Here is a 23,427-nt window from a genome sequence, read left to right as displayed (position 1 = left end):
CCGTAAATCCCTCGCCTTCCAGGTCCTACACAAGAGGCTAACGTGACTCGGGATTGGATCTCGAGGCCCGTATACTAGTTGACGAGCGGAAGCTTGGAATAGTGATCCCTGGAGATTACTGGTTAGCCTTCGGGCAGATTATGGACAAGCCTACAGGCGGAACTTCTTGTAATTCAAAGATAAAATGATGAGATGTTAAAAGAACTTGCTTGATATTGTTTTTATATGTCACGTGATAAGATTACGTGAAGGAACCAGTGCTTAACAAGATTAATTAAAGAAGCTGATTGTTATATGTCAAATTAATGTGTTAGATAATTACATAACTAAAACAAACCGAGGAAAGTGCGGAGAATGGGTGTCCCGGTTAGCCGGGAACTTTTCTCAAAAATCTCGAAGAACAGCGGAATGATCATCATCATCAAAAAGAATAACGAGAACGATGACCCTGAGTAACGTCTTACCTGATTTACGTTGTTTTAGGGGAACAGAATGGGACTATGCCTTATGGCAGAGAGGTTGAGCTTTGCATCCCTCTCGTTTCCCATTCTCCTTGAACCAAGTGCAGTGTGAATCCGCTTCGGACCTGGCGTTTCTGTGTAAAGTAGTTCGCTCGGGTCTGACGCTAGTTGCTGTTAGCTAGTGACCCATTAGGAAAATCCTAATTCCGGTCGATCCTAAGTGGGAACGGCCAGGATACTTCCGCTACGTGGCAGACGCGGGAAGAACTAGATCGCAAGACCCGTAACATTCCATGGGAGTGCCGGGCGGAGCTTTCTAGACATCCTTTTCGATGGACTGCTAAGACGTGTCATGGATGATACTATGGGACACGTTACAGTTGGTATCGGAGCCAACCAACAACGGAATTGTTTTTATGAGATCTCAATAAAATGAAATAAAGAAATTGTTGCTGTCCAAAAATTTCCTCATCCTCAATGCTGTCTTGCAGAACTATGAAGCGTGGAATAATTTTTTGGTGTTTCGGGTCATGTTTATGACTGTAATGCATTCTCCGCTTTATAGACAAAGAATTGGGATTATGAACATCCTGGAGCAGATTTATAATCCATCACCTTTATACATAGAACGAAGATGGACGGGGTCTTCAGGAATCTACTACATAGCTACCCACCGGTTCACTTATCTATAGACCAACCTAAAGAGGATCAAGTGGTTGGAAGACTTGAAAGTCGTGAAGCTGTTTATTTTTGTGGAAGCTCACATAAATTCGACTTTACATATTCAAGGTCGGAGGGTTGAAATGAACTCACATGTATATGAGGAAGTAACCCGTGTAATCCCAGCCGACAGGATTAAAGTGTTGGGCCGCCATGAGAAGTATGGATTCCAACGAAAAGGTATCTTGAACTTCCAATGAATTATCGATTCCTAAAGATCCATGACCCAAAACCCTACTATTACACAGTTCCTATAGACAAATGCAATACAATGTTGTTCTCCCCAAACTGAATGTAATGATTGGATTATCATCACACGAGACGTTGTATAAGGCTACGCCCATGTAAATATAAATAAGGACTTCTTTTATCAATATCTGGTTGTGCATCAGAGTTGTTAAAAAGTTAAGTAGCTTCATGATTTACGAGATAGCCGAACTAAAGATAAGCTAACATCAATTATCATATAATAACGTTATGAAAACGTTTATCCAAGCACAACCCCAGGTACAGGTTCCAAATTCGCCCCCTACATCAAGTACTGCTGTGACCCAGGAGAAGAAGTTCCTCCTCAAGCAGAAAAAGCCACCCGAGTTTGACGGGAGAGGCAGATTCGTCCAGTCTGATGCTGAAATTTGGATTGAATCTATGGAGGATTACTTTGAAGCAGCTGGTACTGCACCTACCAATCAAGCCATGCTCGCCAAGTTAAAACTCACCGGCCAAGCCAGACTTTGGTGGAAACAATGGTGCAGGGATCAAGGGACTTCAGAGGGGTCCGTTACCTGGGAGAAGTTAAAGAAAGCCGTGCAGGGGAGATATTTGCCACCTGCATATCGTACACAGAAAATGAATGAGTTCTATGAGCTAAAACAGCTAGGACTCACTCTGGACGCATACTACTCTAAATTCGTCTCACTTTTAAAGTATGCGCCACAGATGGACATGACGCAACAGGTGTCCAAATTTTGCACGGGCTTAAATCCACCCGTAAATACCCGTCTCGAATCTATGCGTCCATCAGATCTACAGGATGCACTCATTCGAGCGGCGCCTATAATTCAGGAAGTGCAAGCTAGACCAAGGGGTAACAAAACTTGGTCCTATAGTAACCCGAACAGAGGAGCATTCAGACCTCAAGTGAAGAGAGTTCAAGGTCACAATCAGGGACAAAGGAAGAAAGCAAGGACAAATAACGTCAACAACTTTGTTCCTACTCAAAGTAATGGCCGAAACCTCCGATGTTTCCACTGCAATGAACTCGGTCACTTCAAGAGGCAATGTCCCAAGCTCAGCGGGGGACATCGTCAAACGCCTTTCCAAGGTGCAGGCCGCGGTCAAGGAGCCGCCACCTGTGGAAGAGGAAGAACTGCCTGCATTGCCAATAGGCAAAGATGCGAAGAAGAAGAAGAGGAAGATCCGACTATGGAAGCAGAATTCGAAAGAGCGACAGTCCATGCCGCTTTACACAAGAAAGGGCCGAATCGCCAGTTCTCAGTGATTCAAACACCGTTGGACTATCAAGGTAAAGGTTTCAAAACCTTGATTGATTGTGGCAGTACACATTCCCTTATCTCACCAGCATGTGCAAAAAGATTAGGAATAGCCACAGTAGAAGCACCTACCCTGCTTGTGGAATTGGCAAACGGTCGTGAGGTAACTTGTACCAGGCAAACTGCTAAGGAGAAATTCTTTCTGGGAGGAAAGAAAACCTCAGTCAAATTTAGAGTCATGAATTTAGGTATCCATGAGTGTCTACTCGGGATGGATTGGCTTAAGCCTAATGACACCCACATCCACTGTGGAAAGGGTCAAGTTTCCTTTCGAAACTCTGAAAGGGAGTTTGTCACAACTCAAGGTGAGGCAGGAGTGCCAAGAATCCAATTAGCCAAAGTATCTTGGATCATAAAAGGAGTCAGAAAAGGATTACCAGTTTACCTGATCAAACTCAACAAGTTAGATCAAAAGCAAGGATCTCATGAAGGACCTTCTTGGCTAAAGGAATACGCTGACGTATTCCCTGAGGAATTGATTGAACTTCCGCCTCCAAAAGAAGTAGATCATGAAATTAGGCTAGTGCTTGGAGCTGCACCAATTGCAAAGAGGCCTTATAGAATGTCCATACCTGAAGCAATTGAGTTGAAGGAACAACTCAAGCAACTGTTGGATCAGGGTTACATCCGGCCTAGCAACTCACCGTGGGGAGCTCGAGTACTATTCCAGAAAAAGAAAGATGGGACACTTCGACTATGTATTGATTACCGAGGGTTGAATCAATCGACAGTCAAAAACAAGTATCCTATTCCTAGAATTGATGAGCTTCTCGATCGTCTTCAAGGTGCAAAGATCGTCTCCAAGATTGATCTCAGGTCAGGTTATTATCAGATAACGATCAAGGAAGAAGATATTCCAAAGACGGCCTTCAATACAAGATATAGGCACTTTGAGTTCTTGGTTATGTCATTCGGGCTTACAAATGCACCTGCCACCTTCAATAGATTAATGCATGATATTTTTAGACCATATCTTGATGATTTCGTGCTTGTCTTCTTCGATGACACTTTAGTCTATTCCAAATAGGAAGAAGATCATGAACCCCAACTTCGGATTGTCCTTGAGATAATGAGGTCCCATAAGCTGTATGCAAAAATGAAGAAGTGTGCATTCTTCAAGCGTCAGATTGAATATCTGGGATTCATAGTATCATCAGAAGGAATATCAGTAGACCCAACCAAAGTCAGAGATGTGCTTGAATGGCCAATACCAGTATCCGTCAAAGAAATACGTAGCTTTCTTGGCTTGACAGGATTGTATAGGGTCTTTATCAAAAACTATGCTTTGATTGCAGCACCTCTTACAAACTTACTAAAGAAGCAGACTTCTATTACATGGTCAACTCCTGAACAAAATAGCTTCAACAAATTGAAGCAAAGTTTGGTATCAGCACCTATTCTAAAACTTCCTGACCTCAATAAGGAGTTCGAGGTAGTAACTGATGCCAGCATTCTTGCCTTGGGGTGTGTACTTATGCAAGAAGGTCATCCAGTAGCATACTCTTCAAGGAAATTGAAGAGTCATGAAAAGAATTATGCCACGCATGATCTGGAATTATTAGCTGTCATCCATGCTCTAAAGCTTTGGAGACACTACCTGTTGGGTAACAAGTTTACTCTAGTAACCGATCATAAGAGTCTCAAATGGATTTTTACCCAGAACGAGACCAACATGAGACAACGTCGGTGGATTGAAGTATTGGAGGAATATGATTTTGAAATCAAGTACCGACCAGGGAAAGAGAATGTAGTTGCCGATGCACTCAGTCGCAAGGCATTCCTAAATTCCCTAATCTTGCAGAATCCATCAACGGCCAGATCTCTGGCTATAAAGGTATCTATGCCAAACAACCCTATACTTGAACTAGCTAGAGAGGAATCATACCATGATTTGGCCTACCAAACAATGATAAAGGAAATATCTACCAAGGAGCAGAATCAGAAATTGCAAGCTAAGTATCAGGAATTTTCCATTGATAAATGACTTGTCTACTACAGAACAAGGCTATGTATACCAGCAAGCCAGTCACTTAAGCAGAAGATATTATGGGAAGCTCATGATTCTCCTTTCGCAGTACATCCTGGCTATGCAAAAACTCTTAATGCAGTTAGGAAGAGCTACCATTGGGAGAGGCTTAAAGGTGACGTTCTCAAGTATGTCACAGAATGTTTGTCGTGCCAACGTATCAAGGCCAAACATGTCATGATGCCAGGGAAACTGCAACCGCTTGACATTCCCCAAATGAAATGGGAATTCATCAGTATGGATTTTGTTGTGGGCTTACCCCAAGTCTAAGGAGGATACAGTTCCATTATGGTTGTGGTTGACATGCTTACCAAGGTTGCACACCTGATTCCAGTAAAGACAAACTATAAAGCCTCCGACATTGCAAGATTGTTTATCAAGGAGATATTCAAACTACATGGGTTACCTAAAAGAATCATTAGTGATCGAGATTCTCTCTTCACATCACACTTCTGGAGAGCTATCTTTGAAGCTATTGGGACTCAACTCTGTTTTAGCACCGCCTACCATCCCCAAACGGATGGACAAACAGAGCGAATGAATCAAATCATTGAGGATATGCTTAGGGCATACTGCTGTCGAGAGCCGAAGAGGTGGATTCAATACTTGCCATTAGTTGAATTTGCCTACAATGCTTCTTACCAGCAGAGCATTCAAATGACCCCTTTCTAGGCATTGTATGGTCATGATTGTTGAAGTCCCCTAAACTTTTCTGATCCAACCCTAAGAGTTGAAGCTTCAAGACAAATGTTGGAGGACATGGATGATCAAATAAGGTCAATAAGACAAGACATACAAGCAGCCAAGGATAGACAAAAGGCATATGCAGATTTGAAACGTCAAGAAAGAGTCTTCGAAGAAGGAGACATGGTCTTCACTGGGGTACGCCCTAAAAAGAGTTCTCTATCCCTAGGAGAATGCAAGAAGCTAAGTCCAAGGTATTGTGGGCCGTATAAAATCCTCAAATGCCTAGGACCCAATGCTTATAGATTGCAACTCCCTGAGAACCTAAAGGTTCACAATGTATTCCATATCAGCCTATTGAAAAAATATGTACCCAATCCTAATCATGTACTTGATGACCAACAAATTGTAACTCCTAGGCAAGGAGTCCTTGAACTAAGGCCAGAAAGGATCTTAGATGTTAGGGAAAGACAATTAAGATCTAGAACCTTGAAAGAATACCTTGTCCAGTGGAAAGATTATCCCGAAGAGGATGCCACTTGGGTAGATGAAGGCACTCTCAACCATCAATATCCCCAGTTTATCTCGAGATGAGGACATTTCGATTCCTCCAAGGGGGAGAGAATGTAATATTCCGCATGGGAAAAAAAAATGGGACTTACGGAAAAAAAAATTCCCCCCCTTATCCCTCCAGCTCGTCAGGGAGGGAAATAGAAGGAGCTGTAAGCTCCTTGGTGGAGCCTGTGGAGGGAGGGAGGACATGCGAGCCGACACGCCATGAGGAAAGATCCTCCTCCCTCCACTATTTAAACGAGGGGAGGGGGGCCGCTGGATAGGGAGGCAGAGCTGTGTGAAAGGAGAGGAGACGACGTCAGACCAGACTAGGAGTCGCCGCCATCAACCGTTGGATGCCGTCGTCTGCGCCAACCCTTCCGCCGCTTGAAGGCCACACGCCATGTTAATCTACCTTCTAGCCATCATCGGCTGGGGGAGTAAATTTTCCCCCCCCACGTGGCCCTTCCAGAAGCTCCTTGGAAGGTTCCAAGGAGGGCTTCTTAAGCCCCTTGTTCTCCCCCCCCCCCCCCCCTCTTGGGGTTTTAAATTCCCCCCTAAGCCCCTTGTTCTCCCCCCCTCCCGGGGTTTTAAATCCCCCCCCTAAGCCTTATTTTTCCCCCTCCGGATTTTAACTTTCCCCCCTAAGCCCTTGCCCTTTTCCCCCTCCTCATAGCTCTTTAGACTATTCAAGTCACAACCATAGGCCTACTTTGTCCTTAGGCTACCTTGCAGACTTCCATTCTCTTGCAATAATTCCTTCACTCACTTTTAAATCTTTTTGTGCAAGTGATCTCGTAGTTGAGCTTTGTGTTCTTAGTCTTACAAACTGGTGTCCACACACTCCCATGTCTTAAAAATCCAATTCATCATCATGGCTTCGTATGGGATCCCGTAAGGAAGAAATAGCCGTGAGATAAAAGATAGGGAGGAAAGTAGAGGGAGTGAAAAGAGCGAGTGGAGTAAGAGTGGGGAAAAGGTAAAAGAAAAGAAAGGAGAAGACGGTGGAATTCCAAGAAGAAAAAGGAAAAGGCTATCTCACATTCGAACTACGATGCCGCCGAAGAAAGCCCAAGGTGTAGCTGCGGGAGGGTCATCTCCCGGTATCCATGTGGATATCTCACCTCAAAGCCAGGTTTTTCTTCTTGGTGTTAATTCGGTTTTAAGTCGATCATGCAAAGAAAAATTGTTAAGGATAGGATATATTTGTTCGAGTTATTTTTTTTAACGAAGGAATTAGCTTATGAATGACAATGTATACAAATTAGCTTTCTTCAAATTGCATCAAGCATTATAAAATTATAGGAAAGATTAACCAGATTATGGCTTCGTCAGACTAGACTAGGAGTCGCCGTATAAAATCCTCAAATGCCTAGGACCCAATGCTTATAGATTGCAACTCCCTGAGAACCTAAAGGTTCACAATGTATTCCATATCAGCCTATTGAAAAAATATGTACCCAATCCTAATCATGTACTTGATGACCAACAAATTGTAATTCCTAGGCAAGGAGTCCTTGAACTAAGGCCAGAAAGGATCTTAGATGTTAGGGAACGACAATTAAGATCTAGAACCTTGAAAGAATACCTTGTCCAGTGGAAAGATTATCCCGAAGAGGATGCCACTTGGGTAGATGAAGGCACTCTCAACCATCAATATCCTCAGTTTATCTCGAGATGAGGACATCTCGATTCCTCCAAGGGGGAGAGAATGTAATATTCCGCATGGGAAAAAAAAATGGGACTTACGGAAAAAAAATTTCCCCCCCTTATCCCTCCAGCTCGTCAGGGAGGGAAATAGAAGGAGATGTAAGCTCCTTGGTGGAGCCTGTGGAGGGAGGGAGGACATGCGAGCCGACACGCCATGAGGAAAGATCCTCCTCCCTCCACTATTTAAACGAGGGGAGGGGGGCCACTGGATAGGGAGGCAGAGCTGTGTGAAAGGAGAGGAGACGACGTCAGACCAGACTAGGAGTCGCCGCCATCAACCGTTGGATGCCGTCATCTGCGCCAACCCTTCCGCCGCCTGAAGGCCACACGCCACGTTAATCTACCTTCTAGCCATCATCGGCTGGGGGAGTAAATTTCCCCCCCCCCCCCCCACGTGGCCCTTCCAGAAGCTCCTTGGAAGGTTCCAAGGAGGGCTTCTTAAGCCCCTTGTTCTTCCCCCCCCCCCCCTCTCGGGGTTTTAAATTCCCCCCTAAGCCCCTTGTTCTCCCCCCCTCCCGGGGTTTTAAATCCCCCCCCTAAGCCTTGTTTTTCCCCCTCCGGATTTTAATCCCTCCAAAGCCCTTATTACCCCCCAGATTTTAACTTTCCCCCCTAAGCCCTTGCCCTTTTCCCCCTCCTCATAGCTCTTTAGACTATTCAAGTCACAACCATAGGCCTACTTTGTCCTTAGGCTACCTTGCAGACTTCCATTCTCTTGCAATAATTCCTTCACTCACTTTTAAATCTTTTTGTGCAAGTGATCTCGTAGTTGAGCTTTGTGTTCTTAGTCTTACAAACTGGTGTCCACACACTCCCATGTCTTAAAAATCCAATTCATCATCATGGCTTCGTATGGGATCCCGTAAGGAAGAAATAGCCGTGAGATAAAAGATAGGGAGGAAAGTAGAGGGAGTGAAAAGAGGGAGTGGAGTAAGAGTGGGGAAAAGGTAAAAGAAAAGAAAGGAGAAGACGGTGGAATTCCAAGAAGAAAAAGGAAAAGGCTATCTCACATTCGAACTACGATGCCGCCGAAGAAAGCCCAAGGTGTAGCTGCGGGAGGGTCATCTCCCGGTATCCATGTGGATATCTCACCTCAAAGCCAGGTTTTTCTTCTTGGTGTTAATTCGGTTTTAAGTCGATCATGCAAAGAAAAATTGTTAAGGATAGGATATATTTGTTCGAGTTATTTTTTTTAACGAAGGAGTTAGCTTATGAATGACAATGTATACAAATTAGCTTTCTTCAAATTGCATCAAGCATTATAAAATTATAGGAAAGATTAACCGTTTACTATAAGTGTAGAAATCATATCTTGCACCATTAGTCTTATTCTTTTCGCAACGAATCATGGTAAAATGACTAAATTCATGAAAAGTTTCTTTCGATGCTTAAAATTACTAGGGAGTTATCTTTGCTAGTTGCACATCTTAGCAAGACAACTGTTGTTATTTGGCACGAGTTCATCTTTAAAGAAAACGGAAGTTAAATGTTAGGAATTAACAAGTATAAAAATTAGATATACGAACTCATTTGGAAAGAAAATGTAATGGGGAATTGCTAGATGACACTCTATTAACACTTTTCCCCTACTATTTGAGGACTTGGGACTAATAAAGTGTGTATACACTAATTTCTCAGCTAGGCCTTTTGTCCCAAGGAGTATTGTCGCCTTTGTATCATCTTGGCATTATGCTATATGCCAAATTAAACTGTATTGATTGGGAAAGTTAATGGTCACAAGGATAGTAAAACCGTGACAAGACAAGTAAGATTACCTTCCACAAGCTAACCGAACCAATCTAAACATAGAAACATTCATACCCTAACACTTGACTACTTTCCTTACCGTAAGGACAATAATTTCATAAAGATAAGAAACTAGGGTTTGTCCCTAAATGAAGAAACCCTAGGCCTGACATACGTCAGCTTAAAGAATCTAAACAGATTATTCCATCGCAGGACTTGCGCAACATGTATGAAATCATTTTGTGATTGATTCACAAGGAAAAAAAAAGGAAAGAACACTTCCTTAGCAGTTTGCCATACAACTGGGTTGATTAATGGAAATGTTTGTGCTTGCTAGAGATTTTAGGGCTCTGTTTGAATTATGAATTACAAATTTAAAAAAATACCTATACTTCAGGTTAAAGGCCTGAAGGGAGAGGCAGCTTCAGTTACCCCCCACTGCCTGCCTAACCCTAACCAAGGGGGTTGTTGACCACGCCGAGAACGTGAACCGAACCCACCGCGAGAGGTCTTTTTGTTAAGCTCTACTTGGAGTAGGAGGACGCTTGGGTGCCAAGGGGGCTCTGGCCATAAATCCCTCGCCTTCCGGGTCCTGCACAAGAGGCTAACGTGACTCGGGATTGGATCTCGAGGCCCGCATACTAGTTGACGGGCGAAAGCTTGGAATAGTGATCCCTGGAGATCACTGGTTAGCCTTCGGGCAGATTATGGACAAGCCTACGGGCGGAACTTCTTGTAATTCAAAGATAAAATGATGAGATGTTAAAAGAACTTGCTTGATATTGTTTTTATATGTCACGTGATAAGATTACGTGAAGGAACCAGTGCTTAACGAGATTAATTAAAGAAGCTGATTGTTATATGTCAAATTAATGTGTTAGATAATTACATAACTAAAACAAACCGAGGAAAGTGAGGAGGATGGGCCATGGGTCCGTCCTACGGTTGGGTGGTCCCGGTTAGTCGGGAACTTTTCTCAAAAATCTCGAAGACCAGCGGAATGATCATCATCATCAAAAAGAATAACGAGAACGATGACCCAGAGTTACATCTTACCCGATTTACAATGTTTTAGGGGAACGGAATGGGACTATGCCTTATGGCAGAGAGGTTGAGCTTTGCATCCCTCTTGTTTCCCATTCTCCTTGAACCAAGTGCAGCGTGAATCCGCTTTGGACCTGGCGTTTCTGCGTAAAGTAGTTCGCTCGGGTCTGACGCTAGTTGCTGTTAGCTAGTGACCCATTAGGAAAACCCTAATTCCGGTCGATCCTAAGTGGGAACGGCTAGGATATTTCCGCTACGTGGCAGACGCGAGAAGAACTAGATCGCAAAACCCGTAATATTCCATGGGAGTGCCGGGCGGAGCTTTCTAGACATCCTTTCCGATGGACTGCTAAGATGTGTCCTGGATGATACTATGGGACACGTTACAAACATGTACACCACAAAAACCGAGAGTGGTAGGAAATTCACACCTTTTAGTAGGAACAAGAGCATGTGATCATCACCCTAGCTTGGTACCAAAATCAAGGGCTAGAGAAGATGAAGGAGAAAGCAGAGGAATGGGTAGCCAAGAACAAAGATAGAGTCAAAGTCTTAGCTTACAAACTGGCCAATTCCAAGGGTGAACAACTCTTGGTGGTGGAAAGCAAAGCTGCGCTGTCCAGATAGGAATGCTAGAGCAACAGCACATATTTTGAGCACACTGTTGAATGTCATGCAAATCGGGATGTGAAGAGATACTGGAACAAGTAAAAAGAAAACTAGAACTAGCAAGGAGGGGTTGCAACACAGACTCCATGCCAAGGCACCCAAGCCTAGCACTAGCTTGGGAGTAAAGGAGCAACGCGCCCATCTAATCTCAACTAGCTTAACCTCACAAGAACTCACCTTGCTAGGGCTTGGGGGGCCAAAATAGTAGATGTAGCCACCTCAACAAGGACCAATAGAGGCGGGGTCCAAGAAGAAGGGCCTGATTTTGGACCAAACCAACAAGATGAAGAAAAATTGTAGGAACCAAGTCCCCCCTCTATAGCCACAAGTGCAACCAAAAGAGCAAAGGGAGGAAGCTGCACCACGTGAACAAATGGTTAAATGAGAAAAAAATGTAGAGAACGGGTAGAACTCACCCATAGGTGGCCATCCCTCAAAGCTCCAGGCCAAGACACTACAAGTTCCATAGGTGGCCATCCCTCAAAGTGAGGAGTGCGACCTTGTGGAGCAATTAGGGCCAGCAACTTGTCGTGTGGGAGCAATGGAAAAACCGTGGCCACCCTTTCGAGTTCTGCTTCACCTTTCCTCATACATTGGATAGAGTATTATCTCCTAGAGTGGTGGAGGATGTCATTAAGCTTTCAGCAAGGCTAGGAAGGAGATGGCTAGACGAATGGATGAGACACCCCACGAGGTGGCAGTAAGAACATGTAGATTACTAGAAAGATAAGGTAGTGGAGGTACCCCTGTAATATTTTCGTTGAATAAAAATATTACTAGACCAACCTCCCACACACCGTAAATTCGTGAAAAGATTATCTCCATTTCCGGTAGTTGATTTATGACCGCACGCAAAGGAGTACTCCGCATTGGTCAACCGGGACCGAGGATCAAAAACCACATCACTTACGAGGAAACATCCTCTTGGTAGGAGGCCAAAGGGATAATGGATGGATATATGGCTTTTTAATTTTTTTATAAAAATTATTAGCCTTCTCTTCCCCAGTCGGAGGCCGTGTTGGAGGGAAGGGAATGAGGCGCCGTTGACTAAGCTCGTCGCTGGAGCTCATACAAGGGGTAAACCCATGCAGGATGCCATGTGGAGGGAGGGCGAATCCCCTCCCCTCACCTATATAAATCATGAGGAATGATCATGAGGGGGAGGGAGCGACATCGCTGCCAATGTGCCGTGATGCACCGTGTGGAGGGAGGAGTTGCTACATGAGCTGCCAGTCGCCATGCTGCATCAGAGGAAGGTAGGAGGGAGGCTCCATACATCGTCGCCGCGTTGAAAAAGTGAGCCGCCACTAGCCGCTGGGCTTGCTGCTACTGCTGCCACTCTCCGCCACGGGCTATCACGCCACCACCAATCTCTGCCAAATCCCCCCCCCTCAACAACATCTCGGTCTCCATGCCGCCACGTAATTGACAGAAGCTGTTAGAAGCTTCTTACAAGCTTCTAAGGGGGCTCTCTAAGCCCCCTTTTCCATTACACTTTCACAAGCCTTTATACCCCTCCCCCATTTTTATAAACCCCTTCCCATGGATTCCCCATAAAGCCCATTTTACCCCCACGGGTTCCTTTTAAACCCCTTTTCCATTGCAACACCCACAAGCCCCCTAGCCCGGGCTTTGAAGAGAAGAAGGGGAAGCCTATAAACCCCTTCCCACCGATCACCCACAAAGCCCATTCCTAGCCTCGGAATTTTTGAAGAGAAGAAGAAGAAGCTTATAAAGCTCCCTTCCCGCAAGACCCATCATAAGAGCCTTTCTGTAAATAGGCTTCAAAGCCCACAAGCCATCCGTAAACCCATTCCTAGCCACCACCCCGGTTTCTTCCTAAGAAGCTCAGAAAGCCCCTTTTCCGCAAATACCATTCATCTGAAGTCCCGCGAAGGAATTTCCTATGTACAATGGGGAAAGGCAAAGATCATTAGGCTGCATGCCAAGGTGAGTAAATTGGCAGACCGAGAGGGCAAACCACAAGCGGAGATCATGCCTACGATGGCCCTAAAAAAAGTCACAAGGCGCGCCTACGGGAGGATCTTCTCCTAGTATATATGTGTCCATAGTCAGATCTTCCTCTTCTTCTTCTTTGCATCTTTGCCTATTGGTAATGCAGGTAGTTCTTCCTCTTCCACGGGTGGCGGCTCCTTGACCGCGGCCTGCACCTTGGAAAGGCATTTGACGATGTCCCCCGCTGAGCTTGGGACATTGCCTCTTGAAGTGACCGAGTTCGTTGCAGTGGAAACATCGGAGGTTTCGGCCATTACTTTGAGTAGGAACAAAGTTGTTGACGTTACTTGTCCTTGCTTTCTTCCTTTGTCCCTGATTGTGACCTTGAACTCTCTTCACTTGAGGTCTGAATGCTCCTCTGTTCGGGTCACTATAGGACCAAGTTTTGTTACCCCTTGGTCTAGCTTGCACCTCCTAAATTATAGGCGTCGCTCGAATGAGTGCATCCTGTTGAGATATCGAGCTCCACTCATGATACGCCAGGGTGACCGTTGAGTACTTATGTCACCGACTTGTCAGTTGCAGACGCGGTTGGTACACCGCCGATGAATAATAGCTACATGATAGCTATCCTTATCTACTCTAGTTCGTGGCTCAGTTAGTATGCCACCTTAGTTAGTTGAGTTTGGTTTGAGACCCATATAGAGGGTTCTTCTATTTCTTTGTACTAGAGTTCTTTTGGCTTACACAACTAAGAAGAGGAAAACTGTTTTCAGCCTCCACCCTTGTGTGTCTTCCCCCATTGTGCAAGCAAGAAAGCTTCAAGCGAGACTCCTTCCTTCTCTCCCACAATCTTGACATGGTATCAGAGCCTTGTTCGTGGTAAGGAGCTCAAGAAAGCAAGCCAAGCTCGCGGTGGTCTGGTAAGAGGAGCAGTGTTGCTTTCATTTTCTGTTTTGGGAGCAGATCTCTGCAGGTAGCACAACCGGAAATTGCAGGAGTGCATTGTCTCAGGTTGAGACGCCCTTCGCGGTGAAGCAAGAGGGCAGTATATGCTGCGGGAAAGGGCTTTAGCCCTTGGCGACCTTGTTTTTTTGATTTGAGGCCATTTCGGGGCCTGTTTTGCAGACGGAAGTTTTCTGCACGCACTCAGGAAAAGGCTCAGTTTTATGCTGTGCAGCCACTGTTCTACAGGTCGGTGAAAAGTTACTGTAGAAATTGCATCGTATGCTTGTGCGCAGAGACATTGGGAGTTTCAGAATCATCCTTGGTTCCTGTTTATGCAAAATCGTCACTAGGAAGTGACTGTGTGGTCAAATACCACTTTCGCCAGTTTTGCAGATTTTCCCTTGTGAGGGTGAAGCTGTGGTTTTTGCAGTGACAGAATTTTTTGCAGTCTTCTGTAATGGCATCTGATTCTCTTTCACAGATTGTCACTGAAAAGCTTGACAAGAACAAGTTCCAAGCATGGAAGTTTAGAATGACGAATTTCCTTATGGGAAAAGGATATTGGGAATTTGTTGCAGGAAATGAAGAAGAACCAGTTCTTCCTGATGTTCCCAATCAACAGCAAATGCAGGCATTCAAAACATGGCATGAGAGAGCCAGGAAAGTTATGTATTGGCTGTCTATCAGTATTTCAGACTCTATGATTGTGCATATTCAGGATGCAAGTACGCCAAAGGAGGCATGGGATACTTTGTCAAAAATGTATAGCACAAATACGCAAGCCAGGAAAATGCAGCTCAAGCAAGAGTTGCATAATGTGCAAAGAGAAAGTATGAGCATCAACGACTACCACATGAAGGTGAAGAAGATTGCAGATGCACTTGCTTCCATTGGGTCGCCAGTGGAAGATGATGATTTAGTTTCCGTGACCTTGAATGGTCTAGGAAAGGAATTTGCACAGTTTCGGACATCCATTTCACTTCGTGAAAGATTTCCTGATTTTGAGGAGTTGATTGCTCTTCTAATTTCTGAGGAATAGAGAAATGGTGGTGCATCTTCTTCAGGAGGAACTTCAAAAGAAGCTGTCTTCTACTCAAATGCTGGAAGAGGTAGAGGCAGAGGTAGAGGAGGCCGATTTGGAGGCCGTGGCAGAAATCAGAATATGCAGCAAACTCAAGAAAACCAGTCCTATGGAGGAGGACGTGGTAACTCTAGAGGCAGGGGGAGCCAAAGAGGTCGTGGTGGATGGCAAAGAGGCCAAAATGCAAACAGTAATGTTGAATGCTACTACTGTGGTAAAATGGGTCATATGGCTAAAGACTGCTATAAAAAGCAGAATGACATCATGAATGGAAAACTGCAACAAGGGAATTATGCATCTTCTAGTAGACAGGGTGATGACAGAAATGAGCATTTGTTCATGGTGCAGCACATGAACAATTCTATGACAAGTGCAGAAGAAAGCAATGATGTATGGTATGTTGACTCAGGTGCATCAAACCACATGACAGGTCATGCAGAATGGATGGAGGATGCAAGGAAAATGGAAAAACCAGGATTTGTGGAGACTGGTGATGATACTGCACATCCTATTGTGCAGATTGGAAAAATTCCCTTGTCTATGCAGGATGGGAAAAAGAAATACTTGTCCGATGTATTTCATGTCCCGAATATCACCAAGAATCTGGTTTCTGTCGGTCAAATGGTTGAGCAGGGCTTGCAGGTCAGATTTAATCCTCATGGATGCTTTGTTGAGGATATGAAAAATAAAGGTCACTTGATAGCAAAAGGAAAGAAGAAGGGCAGAATGTTTACGTTGGATGCAGACATGTCTGAATTGAGTGCAGCAATGTTTGCACATGGGACCGGTGTAGTTGCAGATATTGATATCTGGCATAAACGCATTGGTCATGTTAATGTACAGCGACTTAAATCAATGCAGGCCCAAAATATTGTTGCTGGATTGCCAAAATTCAAGGTTGCAGAAATGCATAAGGTATGTGAAGCCTGTCAGTTTGGAAAACAGGCAAGGAAACCATTTCCTAGACATGTTCAAGAGAGTGAGAAGCCATTGGAATTAATCCACTCTGATGTGTGGACTACTAAAGCTGCATCTCTTGGAGGCTATCATTATTTTGTCAGTTTTATTGATGACTATAGCAGAAAAGTTTGGGTGTATTTTATGAAAAAGAAAAGTGAAGTTTTTGGGCATTTTAAAACTCTTAAAGCTATGGTTGAAAAAGAAACAGGTCTGCAAATAAAATGCCTAAGGTCAGATGGAGGGGGAGAGTACCTCTCAAATGAGTTTGCAAAGTTCTTGCAGGAGCATGGCATAAAGCAGCAATATTCATGCAGTTATACCCCACAACAAAATGGAATTGCAGAAAGGAAAAACAGGCATATTGGAGAGGTATCTCGTGCCATGCTCAATGAAAAAGACTTGCCAGATTTTTATTGGGCTGAAGTAGTTGCTACAGCAGTCTACATAATGAACAGGACTCCCACTACAGCAATACATGGAATGACTCCAGAGGAGAGGTATACTGGTAGGAAACCAGATATTTCTCATTTGAAAATTTTTGGTTGCATTGCCTATGTACATGTGCCAGATGAGTTGAGATCCAAGTTGGATCCAAAAGCTGAGAAGTGCATCTTTATTGGTTACTCTCTGCAGCAAAAAGGGTATAGATGCTATAACCCTTCTACTCGTAAGTTTACAGTGAGCAGAGATGTTGTTTTTGATGAGATGAGTAGCTGGTATAAACCAGTAAATGTGATTGATGATGTAGATGCGCAAAATGGTAATGCTGCACAAAATTCACAGCAGCAGTCACAAAATATTAGTGGACCTGGAGCGTCCTCTAGTAGTGGTTCACATTCTTCACCATGGACAGGCAGATTGAGATCAGGAGAATCTTCTCAAAGTAGTGCAGATAGTGGTATGCAGGTATCACGAAAAGGAAAAGAGAAGGTTGATCAGTCCATGTTTGATGTGAATGCAGGTCACTCTTATGTGGATGGTGAATCCAGTGGCTCAGAACAGAGCATTGATGATGAGTTGGGTATTCCTTCTATTGTTACACCTGGAGTAAGGAAGACCAGATATGTTTTGAGAGCACCTGGGAGTGAACCTACTTTGCGCAGGTCTACGAGAGTTAGGTATCCTGTGGATAGGCTGAAATATGATGGATTTACAGCCATTCACTATGCATATATGGTTAAAGTGATACAGGAACCAGAACCCACTTCTTTTGAGCAAGCCATGGGAAAAGAAAAATGGGAGAAAGCCATGGATGAAGAAATGGATGCCTTGGAAGCAAATGCTACATGGGAATTGGTACCTTTGCCTAAAGGTAAGAATGCAATTGGCTGTAAGTGGGTTTATAAGGTGAAGCACAATGCTGATGGTTCTGTGAACAGATACAAGGCAAGATTAGTAGTCAAGGGGTATGCACAAACATATGGCATTGACTATGAAGAAACATTCAGTCCGGTTGCAAGGATGGCAACCGTAAGAGCAGTCATTGCTATGGCTGCATCAAAGGAATGGTCTTTACATCAGATGGATGTAAAGAATGCCTTCTTGCATGGTGACTTGCAAGAAGAGGTCTATATGGAGCAGCCACCAGGTTATGTGCATGATGTTCATCCTGAGTTTGTTTGCAGGTTGAAGAAAGCCTTGTATGGCTTGAAGCAAGCACCTAGAGCATGGTCTGACAAGATAGGACAGTATCTTGTCACTATTGGCTTTCAGATTTCCAAGGCAGATTTCTCACTTTATGTGAGAAAAACAGAGAAAGGTATTATGCTACTTGTCATTTATGTTGATGATTTGATTATGACAGGTGACAGTGATGAAGATATCCTTCATGTGAAAATGCTATTGAAGCAAAAGTTTGAGATGAAGGATTTGGGAGAGCTGCGTTATTTCTTGGGCATTGAGGTGATTAGATCACCAAGTGGGATACAGCTCTTGCAGAGGCAGTATGGATTGGACATGCTGTCCAAATATGGGATGACAGGCTGTAAGCCTATTTCAGTTCCTTTGGAGCAGAATGTGAAGCTGAGCGCAGATGCAGGTGAGCTTCTGGAAGACCCTACTATGTACAGACGCATAGTAGGAAGCTTGATTTATATGACTATTACCAGGCCAGATTTGAGCTATGCTGTTGGATTGGTAAGTCAGTTTATGCAGGCTCCAAGGAAACCACATTTGGATGCGGCTAGACGCATACTCAGGTATGTGAAGTCCACATTGCAGTATGGACTATTTTATGAGACTGGGGTTCAGATACAGTTGCATGGATACACTGATGCTGATTGGGCTGGTAGTATCTATGATAGACGATCTACCAGTGGATATGTGTTCTCTTTTGGGAGTGCTGCAGTCACTTGGAGCAGCAAGAAACAGCCTACAGTTGCCTTGTCGAGCACAGAGGCTGAGTACAGGGGTGCAGCAATGGCTGCATGTGAGGTAGCTTGGTTGCATAAGCTACTTTATGATATGCATCAGTCTACAGATGGGCCAGTTGTCATTTATTGTGACAACATGAGTAGTATACACTTGGCAAATAACCCAGTCTATCATGCTAGAACAAAGCACATTGAGGTGCATTATCACTATGTGCGAGAGAGGGTTTTACTAGGTCTTATTGATCTAGTTTATGTCAGCACAGAGGATCAGGTAGCTGACATATTCACGAAGGCATTGGGCGCAGAGAAGCTGAGCAAGTTCAGAGACCTGCTTGGTGTGCAGGAATTGGGATTGAGCTCGAGGGGGAGTGTTGAGATATCGAGCTCCACTCGTGATACGCCAGGGTGACCGTTGAGTACTTATGTCACCGACTTGTCAGTTGTAGACGCGGTTGGTACACCGTCGATGAATAATAGCTGCATGATAGCTATCCTTATCTACTCTAGTTCGTGGCTCAGTTAGTATGCCACCTTAGTTAGTTGAGTTTGGTTTGAGACCCATATAGAGGGTTCTTCTATTTCTTTGTACTAGAGTTCTTTTGGCTTACACAACTAAGAAGAGGAAAACTGTTTTCAGCCTCCACCCTTGTGTGTCTTCCCCCATTGTGCAAGCAAGAAAGCTTCAAGCGAGACTCCTTCCTTCTCTCCCATAATCTTGACACATCCTGCAGATCTGATGGACGCATAGATTCGAGACGGGTATTTATGAGTGGATTTAAGCCTGCGCAAAATTTGGACACCTGATGTGTCGTGTCCATCTGTGGTGCATATTTTAAGAGTGAGACAAATTTAGAGTAGTATGCGTCAAGGGTGAGTCCTAGCTGTTTTAGCTCGTAGAACTCATTCATTTTCTGAGTACGATATGCAGGTGGCAAATATCTCCCCTACACGGCTTTCTTTAACTTCTCCCAGGTAATGGACCCCTCTGAAGTCCCTTGATCCTTGCACCATTGTTTCCACCAAAGTCTGGCTTGGCCGGTGAGTTTTAACTTGGCGAGCATGGCTTGATTGGTAGGTGCAGTACCAGCTGCTTCAAAGTAATCCTCCATAGATTCAATCCAAATTTCAGCATCAGACTGGACGAATCTGCCTCTCCCGTCAAACTCGGGTGGCTTTATCTGCTTGAGGAGGAACTTCTTCTCCTGGGTCACAGCAGTATTGATGTAGGGGGTGAATTTGGAACCTGTACCTGGGGTTGTGCCTGGATAAAAGTTTTCTTAACGTTATTATATGATAATTGACGTTAGCTTATCTTTAGTTCAGCTATCTCATAAATCATGAAGCTACTTAACTTTTTAACAACTCTGATGCACAGCCAGATATTGATAAAAGAAGTCCTTATTTATATTTACATGGGTGTAGCCTTATACAACGTCTCGTGTGATGATAATCCAATCATTACATTCAGTTTGGGGAGAACAACGTTGTATTGCATTTGTCTATAGGAACTGTGTAATAGTAGGGTTTTGGGTCATGGATCTTTAGGAATCGATAATTCATTGGAACTTCAGGATACCCTTTTCGTTGGAATCCATACTTCTCATGGCGGCCCAACACTTTAATCCTGTCGGCTGGGATTACATGGGTTACTTCCTCATATACATATGAGTTCATTTCAACCCTCCGACCTTGAATATGTAAAGTCAAATTTACGTGAGCTTCCACCTCCAAGAGAAGTAGATCATGAAATTAGGCTAGTGCCTGGAACTGTACCAATTGCAAAGAGGCCTTATAGAATGTCCATACCTGAAGCAATTGAGTTGAAGGAACAACTCAAGCAACTGTTGGATCAGGGTTACATCCTGGCCTAGCAACTCACTGTGGGGAGATCCAGTACTATTCCAGAAAAAGAAGGACGGGACACTTCGACTATGTATTGATTACCGAGGGTTGAATCAATCAACAGTCAAGAACAAGTATCCTATTCCTAGAATAGATGAGCTTCTTGATCATCTTCAAGGTGCAAAGATCTTCTCCAAGATTGATCTCAGGCCAGGTTACTATCAAATAAGGATCAAGGAAGAAGATATTCCAAAAACGTCCTTCAATAAAAGATATGGGCACTTTGAGTTCTTGGTTATGTCATTCGGGCTTACAAATGCACCTGCCACCTTCAATAGATTAATGCAGGATATTTTTAGACCATATCTTGATGATTTTGTGCTTATCTTCTTCGATGACACTTTAGTCTATTCTAAACAGGAAGAAGATCATGAACCTCAACTTCGGATTGTCCTTGAGACAATGAGGTCCCATAAGCTGTATGCAAAAATGAAGAAGTGTGCATTCTTCAAGAGTCAGATTGAATATCTGGGATTCATAGTATCATCAGAAGGAATATCAGTAGACCCAGAGATGTGCTTAAATGGCCAATACCAGTATTCGTCAAACAAATACGTAGCTTTCTTGGCTTGACAGGATTGTATAGGGTCTTTATCAAAAACTATGCTTTGATTGCAGCACCTCTTACAGACTTACTAAAGAAGCAGACTTCTATTACATGGTCAACTCCCGAACAAAATAGCTTCGACAAATTGAAGCAAAGTTTGGTATCAGCACCTATTCTAAAACTTCCTGACCTCAATAAGGAGTTCGAGGTAGTAACTGATGCCAGCATTCTTGCCTTGGGGTTTGTACTTATGCAGGAAGGTCATCCAGTAGCATACTCTTCAAGAAAATTGAAGAGTCATGAAAAGAATTATGCTACACATGATCTGGAATTATTAGCTGTCATCCATGCTCTAAAGCTTTGGAGACACTACCTGTTGGGTAACAAGTTTACTCTAGTAACCGATCATAAGAGTCTCAAATGGATTTTTACCCAGAATGAGCTCAACATGAGGCAACGTCGGTGGATTGAAGTATTGGAGGAATATGATTTTGAAATCAAGTATTGACCAGGGAAAGAGAATGTAGTTGCCGATGCACTCAGTTGCAAGGCATTCCTAAATTCCCTAATCTTGCAGAATCCATCAACGGCCAGTTCTCTGGCTACAAAGGTATCTATGCCAAACAACCCTATACTTGAACTAGCTAGAGAGGAAGCATACCATGATTTGGCCTACCAAACAATGATAAAGGAAATATCTACCAAGGAGCAGAATCAAAAATTGCAAGCTAAGTATCAAGAATTTTCCATTGATAATGGACTTGTGTACTACAGAACAAGGCTATGTATACCAGCAAGCCAGTCACTTAAGCAGAAGATATTATGGGAAGCTCATGATTCTCCTTTCACAGGACATCCTGGCTATGCCAAAACTCTTAATGCAGTTAGGAAGAGCTACCATTGGTAGAGGCTCAAAAGTGACATTGCCAAATATGTCACTGAGTGTTGTCTTGCCAACGTATCAAAGCCGAACATGTCATGATGCTAGAGAAACTACAACCACTTGACATTCCCCAAATGAAATGGGAATTCATCAGTATAGACTTTGTTGTTGGCCTAACCCAAGTTCAGGGAGGATACAACTCCATCATGGTTGTGGTTGACATGCTGACTAAGGTTGTACACCTTATTCCAGTAAAGACAAACTATAAAGCCTAAGACATTGCAATATTGTTTATCAAGGAGATATTCAAGCTACATGGGCTACCCAGAAGAATCATTAGTGATCGTGATTCTCTCTTCACATCACACTTTTGGAGAGCCATCTTTGAAACCATTAGGACTCAACTCTGTTTTAGCATAGCTTACCATCCCCAAATGGATGGCCAAACAGAGCGAGTCAATCAAGTCATCGAGGATATGCTTAGGGCACACTGCTGTCGTGAGCCAAAAAGGTCGATTCAATACTTGCCTTTGGTTTTGAATTTTCCTACAATGCTTCTTATCAACAAACCATTTAGATGACCCCTTTTCAAGCATTGTATGGGCATGACTGTCGAAGTCCCCTAAACTTCTCAGATCCAACCTTGAGGGTTGAAGCTTCAAGGCAAATGTTGGAAGAGATGGATGACCAAGTAAAGTCAATAATATAGGACATCCAAGCTGCCAAGGATAGACAAAAGGCATACGCAGATTCGAAGCGTCAAGGTAGAACCTTCGAGGAAGGAGACATGGTCTTCAATTGTGTACACCCAAAGAAGAGTTATCTATCCCTAGGAGATTGCAAGAAGCTAAGTACAAGGTATTGTGGACCATACAAGATCCTCAAGTGCTTAAGACCTAAGGCATATAGACTGCAACTCCCTGAGAACCTAAGGGTTCATAATGCATTCCATATCAGTCTATTGAAGAAGTATATACCTAATCCTAGCCATGTACTTGATGACCAACAAATTGTAATGCCTAAGCCAAGGAGTCCTTGAGCTATAGTCTGACAGGATCTTAGATGTTAGGGAGAGACAACTGAAATCCAAGCCTCGTCCAGTGGAAAGATTATCCCGAGGAGGATGCCACTTGGGTGGATGAAAGCACTCTCAACCATCAATATCCCCAGTTTATCTCGAGATGAGGACATCTCGATTCCTCCAAGGGGGAGAGAATGTAATATTTCCGTTGAATAAAAATATTACTAGACCAACCTCCCACACATCGTAAATTCGTGAAAAGATTATCTCCATTTTCGGTAGTTGATTTATGACCGTACGCAAAGGAGTACTCCGCATTGGTCAACCGGGACCGAGGATCAAAAACCGCATCACCTACGAGGAAACATCCTCTTGGTAGGAGGCCAAAGGGATAATGGATGGATATATGGTTTTTTAATTTCTTTATAAAAATTATTAGCCTTCTCTTCCCCAGTCGGAGGCTGTGTTGGAGGGAAGGGAGTGAGGCGCGGATGACTAAGCTCATCACTGGAGCTCATACAAGGGGTAAACCCATGCAGGATGCCGCGTGGAGAGAGGGAGAATCCCCTCCCCTCACCTATATAAATCATGA

Source organism: Lygodium microphyllum, chromosome 19, assembly GCF_053477565.2.
Source record: "Lygodium microphyllum isolate KBCC chromosome 19, Lygodium_microphyllum_v1.1.10, whole genome shotgun sequence".
NCBI classification, from domain to species: domain Eukaryota; kingdom Viridiplantae; phylum Streptophyta; class Polypodiopsida; order Schizaeales; family Lygodiaceae; genus Lygodium; species Lygodium microphyllum.
The sequence above is the reverse complement of the archived record's forward strand: the minus strand, read 5'-3'. Positions refer to the sequence as shown.